The sequence below is a fragment of the Silene latifolia genome, chromosome Y, assembly GCF_048544455.1.
Source record: "Silene latifolia isolate original U9 population chromosome Y, ASM4854445v1, whole genome shotgun sequence".
NCBI lineage: Eukaryota > Viridiplantae > Streptophyta > Magnoliopsida > Caryophyllales > Caryophyllaceae > Silene > Silene latifolia.
The window spans coordinates 179,079,240-179,086,031 of NC_133538.1; the positions used below are offsets into that span (position 1 = coordinate 179,079,240).

The window sequence follows — 6,792 nt, forward strand, 5'->3', positions numbered from 1 at the left end:
ACCAAATTCAAACCCCCCATTTTGTGACCAAATAGACGGACCTTAACAGATATCTTGCCTCCCTGTGGAGATCGACCCGACTTCCCTAGCTATATTAGTTAGTGCCAGTTGGTTATTTTTGGTAGGTACACGACTAGCCTGTCAAATTTTGGCGCCGTTACCGGGGAAGCAATAGCCCAATCTGATTTTGTTTTTTCGTTTATTTTTATCCGTCTCAGGGAATTTTTATTCCTTGAGACAGTTCTCATTTATCTGTTTTAGTGTTGTTTATGCCCAAGTCACACAGGTCAGAGTTAGTTTCAGCTGATTCTGAGCCAGAAATACTATTTCGGCATAGACTCCGTCTGCAAAGACAACTTCGAAAGGAAGACTTGAGTACTTTCGAACCTGTGCTACAACATTTTCTATTTGCAGAAGACCAGTCTTTAGAAGAAGATAATCTCATTTCTGCCAAAGAACCAGTAAAGATGCCGAACATTGCAAGTCACTCGGAGCCTAAGGCATCCTCTATTCCTAAAGGTTTTAACCTCCAGAATGAGGACGGTAACACTTTAGATATCCGACCGTCTTACATAAATCTGGTGGAGAAAAACCTGTACAGGGGTGTGGCGGGTGAAGACCCAAGGAAGCACATGGAGGTCTTTACTGATTATTGTTCTACTATTCCCGCTACTAAGGGAGTAACTCAAGACAAGATGAAGGAAGTGCTCTTTCCTTTTTCTCTGACTGACTCAACCCATGAGTGGCTGACCGATCTTGACCGGACTGCTGCTGGTATCACCAACTGGGACACTCTCGCACTTGCCTTCTACAAAAGATACTTCCCTCCACAACACACTAATCATCTCAGGGGTAAGATTACTAGTTTCAAGCAGGCACCTTGTGAGACTTTCTATGAAGCTTGGTGTCGTTTCAAGAAGTTGGTGAGGTCTCTTCCTCCCCATGGTTTTGACCAATGGTTTTTGTGCAACCAGTTCTATAATGGGTTGTATGATGACTATAGAGCTATTCTTGACGCCTCATCCAACGGAAGATTTCATAAAAATATTAATGATGATAAGGGATGGGGCATTATTGAGGAGATGTTGACCCATTGTGCTGAATATGGGAACCCACAGGACGGTATTCGAACAGTCCATTCAGTTGATAAGGCAGTTGTCGCTCAGCTGGAAGCCATGAATGCCCGGTTTGATATATTGGAGCTGCAATCTGCTGGGGAGCCACTGACAGTTCATTTGTTGACTAAACAGGAAACTGTTATTTGTGAGAGATGTGGAGGCGATGACGGTCATACTGCTATTGACTATCTTACTGAGAAGGAACAGGTCCTTGCCTTTCAGCAATATAGGCAAGGAGGAGGTTCTTGTTACAACAACCACGGGGCAGTCCATCCCAATTTGAGGTGGAGAAGTCAGAATGTTCTTAATCCCACTCCTCCACCGCAGCAGCATCAGCCATATGTCCCTCCTCATAAAGCTCAACAAGGCTTCCAAAAGCCTCCTTCCTTTCCTCCACCGAAGCAAGGAGCATCATCTTCAAGTGGGGTAAGTGAGCTAGGTGAGCTAAAGTCAATGCTCCAGTCGTTGACAAAGCAATGGCAACTAAGTGACCAACAGAAAGAAGCATCCATATAGTCACTTGAAACTTAAGTTGCTCAGTTAGCCGCGAACCAGTCCACGAGGAAACATGGTTCTTTGCCGTCTCAATCTGAGAAGATTTCACACGAGACGGTAAATTTGATTAATTTGAGAAGTGGCCGTTCATATGAAGGACCAAAATTATCTGTTGACAGGGATATTTCATACCCGAGGAAGGATGTAAATGATGATGAGCAGTCATTTGTTGCTGAAAACGAGCTGACCACTAAGAATATACTAGATCGACTAATTTCAGGGGGTCGATCGAGTAGAATGGAGGAAGAAAGCACTCGATCGAAAGGAAATTCTACTCGATCGAGTGAACTGGATAATCAAGGGAACGATCGAGAGGTGCAAATCACTCGATCGAGTGAAAAATTGGAAGAATCTGTTCGATCGAGTGTTAATTTACCTCGATCGAACACTGTGCTATTAGAGGAACTCGATCGAGAGCCTACTATTGCTCAATCGAGTGATATTTCACCTGGAAGGACTCGATTGAGAGGCAAAAAGTCTCGATCGAGTGAAAGGAGCTTGAACAAGCTGAGACGTGTTGGAATATGTGTCCTCCGACAATAATGCGATCACAACTGTTGATCATGATGATCACATGTTTAAGTCTCATTATAAAGAAAACAATTGGGAAGTAATATTTTACTGTCAACTGGTCCATACATATCGGTAATGATTGGCTGACTAGAGTTTGACATTAATGTCGTGCGACGGTGATGATCAGTTGATCCCCTAGGTCATACCTAAAGGGCAACACTCTTAATTGATCATTTAATTGATTGTATAACGTTACGAGTCAATTAAATTATTTAAAATTGACGGACGATTTTGGAAGTAATATTTACGTGTCTCATTGAAATTTGATTAAATGAGATACGGTCTGACTGATCGAATTGTTTCATTACTCAGATGAAATTATTGTTTAAGGAAACAATTAAAATTGAATGAATTATTATAAATACAAGTTATTTTGATTTATAATTGGTAAAATATTTTGGTACAAGTAATTGCGAATTACTAAGTCGATTTTTGTATATGACGTATTTTTATTAATACGTTGATTTTTAACATGTTAAAAATACATAACAATTTTATGTGACATGTGACATGTGACATATTGACAAAAATAAAATGGATTCCATTTTACATATGTAAACCGAAATAATGGGAGGATTAGGAGAAATATTAGGTTTATTATGTTAGTGGTAAACATAATGATTTACCTACTAAACTTGCCATGCAAACTAGTCACTACTACAAAACTTGTGATGGACATCAGACTTTTCCTTATATGGACATCGGATACACAACCGATGTAGAGTTTGGTCATGTCCATTGTGGATTAATGGACATCGGATTTTTAGGAAAACCGATGTCTATTTGACCAATGGACATCGGATTTTTAGGAAAACCGATGTCTAATTGATCAATGGACATCAGTTTTTTTGCAAAAATCCGATGTCTATAATTATTATTTTTTATAAAAAAAAAATATTACGCTGTTGCCCATATTAGTCGTACACATGATGACAATGCAAAATGATTCCATAATCAACAAAAAATATCTATATACAATCAATCGGTTATCCAAGCCAATTACAAAATAATTTCATCTGCATAATGTGTCAAATTTACTTAGACTACTAACCTATACAAAAATATAAACCAATACGTAAACTGGCTAATTGTTAAAAAAAAAAAAGGCCGAAGAGACAAGACTACTTGGCGACCTCGCATTTGCTCATCTCCCATTGGGCATATTACCAAGAGAATCTGGTTCAACACAACAAAGTTAAAGAGAAAATAAAATATTAACATAGAAGATCATATATAACTAACGAGACACATACATTACTGTATTTTAAGTATCACAACTACTAGCAATATACTCACCTGAATGTGAGGAGCTTGGAACATTTCCTGTATGGCCGCTTCAACTTCTGCCATACCGACAAGGGTTTTTCCTGAAGGTTCATAAACAGATGCATTTTCCCAAAAATTAGCTCTAGTAAAACAGGAGGAATTAAATATGCCACTGTTATTCTAAATCATTCTTATGCTGAATGGATTTTAATCTACCTAGGATTCTAGGAGTAATCCTCCCCTTAATTTTTTTCCAGCTCAATTTAGTGGAGTAAACAGGGGAAACACCATTTCTACCTCTCTCAGCTCCTTTCATCCAAGCAACTTGGATTAAAGCAAGAAAATATACGAATAAGGCATAATTAAAACCAGAGTATAACAAAAATAAATCACTTGAAACAAACATCAATATCATCTTTCAGAATGATGATTAAATTTTCTCCAAGATAGAAGAAAGCTAAGCTCAAAGTACAAAAAGGAGGAAAACTAACCAAAGACAATTTTGATCATAGTCAGTGAGAGAGGCATAAGATGCCGCAGTACTTTCCACTCAGATCATATTCCTTTCCCTTTTCAAGAATGATTTATGTGCCTGACCTGCTGGCCTCACTTACGTCTTCAGCCTTTGGAAATTACCATGGTGAAACCTACAACAGTTCTATTTGCATCTTTTGAAACTACAGCAAAAACCTGGATTCTATCAAGTGAAAATATGTCTTGTTTGACGAAAGGCAAAGCTAGATGACCTAAGTTAACTCCCATGGACACAAAAGCCTTCGAAAATAACTTTCTTCTTTTCTTTTGGCTTCATCATTGACTTATATGGTCCCTCCACCTATACACTGTTGCTCGTGCTCCTGAGTCCTAAATACCATTTGTAACTTCAATGTCAGAAATTGATGTCAACATAGCACAATCAGTATAAGGAACATCATCATCGATACATCAATACTTAGAGAGTAACCCAATTTTATTTATTTCGTTTTCTGAATGCCAATTCAGCTTCATTATCATCACCATATATCTGCCCACTCCTAAACTGAATACACATTAGGGTGACAAACCACGAGGTTCATTGACATTAACATTAGAGTTAGAAATAGCCAAATATGTCATGCTCTCAGTCATGGTTGCAGCGTCAATCTCACACGTAATAAGATTCATCGCAGCTAGAGAGTAAATTGAATCCGTATGTATGTCCACAACAAATATCTATGTTACCAACATTATCTCTTATAGACACAGCAAAAGGTTCTGAAGATTCTTCCACATTTCGATGACTAACCAACACCTACCAACGTCAATAGCAGAATTAAACTATAGAAAAGTACTCCCTCCAAGTTCCTATTATCTTCCCCTTTCAATAAAATACTCCTCACATATATTATAGAAAGGGGAAGATATAAAAAAATTGGAGGGAGTATAATCTATATATAAGCTCGTCTTATGGACAGTCCAAAAAGCCTTGAACCTACTTATTAGCATTTCACATGGCCAAAGTTCTCGGGTGAACCTGGGAAACAAAATTTTTATCCTAAAATACTGTGTATCCTACCTCGTTAGATGCTTAAAGTTATAGTCACACTAATGAGGAATGAACATCAAGTGTTGTATAGTTGTAGTGTTACTATGATTACTTATAACTATTAACTGGACAACAACACTAGATCACACTCCAAAATAAAAAGATATATTTTTTTACCAAGGATATAAAAATGAAAGGAGTACTACATACATTCATGTATAAGTAAGGATATGGAACCGCCTCAATTATCAGAAGAAAATCAAAGAAGACCCTATCGGCATGATTCTAGAAATATGACAGCTATTTAACAAGTAAGCTTAACAGTTTGAATAAGTATAAAGATTTTCCACCGAAATGTAAGCAAGGTGAAGAAGAGCATTCTTGTAAATTTCACTGAAATTTATGAATTATGATACTCAGACGCTTCAATCTTCAATCACAACAACAATTACTAGACACCAATCTTCTCATTTTTCTTCTTATTTTAAGCTCTATTATTTGGAAGTAGGTTACATTCCTCCAAATGATCGTTAAAGATATTAATCGTTTACTCCAGTAATAATTCATTATATCTAACCAAATATGTGTGGAAAATAAAGACTTCAGTAAATTATACAGAATGACGAATTATTCGGACACACTCGATTGAGATGAACAAATCAATGTAGAACAGAAAGCATGGAGAGAGACTCTGTAGGTACACACAAAGAGCTCACATCAGCCGCATGCCATAAATATCATACCACTTGCTTTGCCACCCATCCAGTGATGACCCATCCAATTTCTTGGTTTATTTCGGCATCGCATCTCTCTATCACGCTTCAATCGAGAGCTACCTTTCCACTTGCTTCTAATAATTTCTACTGCCAAACATCTATGGGTACTCTCTCTTAAGTGTTACTTGTAATTGTCTTTATATCAAGACAAAGAGATAAGCATAACAGAAAAGACGATAACATTATTGATTCAATCATACTATTAGCTAAAACTTAAGTTAATCGAATTATACCGGTGTTAGTGTGTTACCTTTGCATCGAATTATGATGGGAACGACTGATGAATTATGATACTCATATGAAACTAAAAAAAAAATTGCATAAACTGATGAATCGAGTGCGGCTTTCCCATATGGAAAATTTAAGCCAAATGCTTCAATCACAACAACAATGATGTTCTATTATCATCAAGTAACAACAAAAAAAAAAGCATACAACATTGCAATGCAACTAATTAAGCACAAATCAAATTACCAATGAAACCCTAACTAATTAAATTGAAATTGAAACCAGTGAAACAAATGAGTACCTATTAAGGAGGAATCGATTGAATAGAGGCGCACACGACACGAGGCGACAGTGGTAGTCAGCGTGCGGCTTGGCAAACGGCGAAGATAATGACGGTTTCGCAAGGTTTAATGTGTGAGTATGAGGGAGTGGCCGAGGAGCTTGGTTAATTAAAAACATGAATTAAAAAAGGAAACTGCATCCTTTGACCTTTATGGTTGAGAAATGGAAAAAGATAAGAAATTGGGTTTTAGTTTAACACATTTGTTATCTTCTCTAAGAAACCGGTTTTAGCAAATTAATGGTTTGTTTTGTTAAGAAACCGGTTCTAAAATCTAACAAGTTTCTTATCAATAGTTCCTTTGATGATTTTTGTAGTAGTGAGACAAGGAAATCTGGTAAGAAATACAAACACATGAGACGGAAATCGGCGGCGGTGGAAGAGAAATCGGGGCGGCGACGGATAGTGGTG

General features: G+C 37.3%; 1 long non-coding RNA gene and 1 other non-coding gene across 2 annotated transcripts; both read right to left on the reverse strand.

The window, feature by feature from the left end:
- Nucleotides 1-843: 843 nt before the first annotated feature.
- Nucleotides 844-949, reverse strand: LOC141635432 (small nucleolar RNA R71). Its single transcript, XR_012540123.1, has one exon. It is a non-coding gene; the product is annotated as a small nucleolar RNA R71 (small nucleolar RNA).
- Nucleotides 950-3,176: 2,227 nt separating this feature from the next.
- Nucleotides 3,177-6,537, reverse strand: LOC141626606 (uncharacterized). The gene is made up of 4 exons (XR_012536201.1): nucleotides 6,343-6,537; nucleotides 4,004-4,376; nucleotides 3,543-3,613; nucleotides 3,177-3,422 (listed from the first exon to the last, which is right to left on the reverse strand). It is a non-coding gene; the product is annotated as an uncharacterized LOC141626606 (long non-coding RNA).
- Nucleotides 6,538-6,792: the final 255 nt, after the last annotated feature.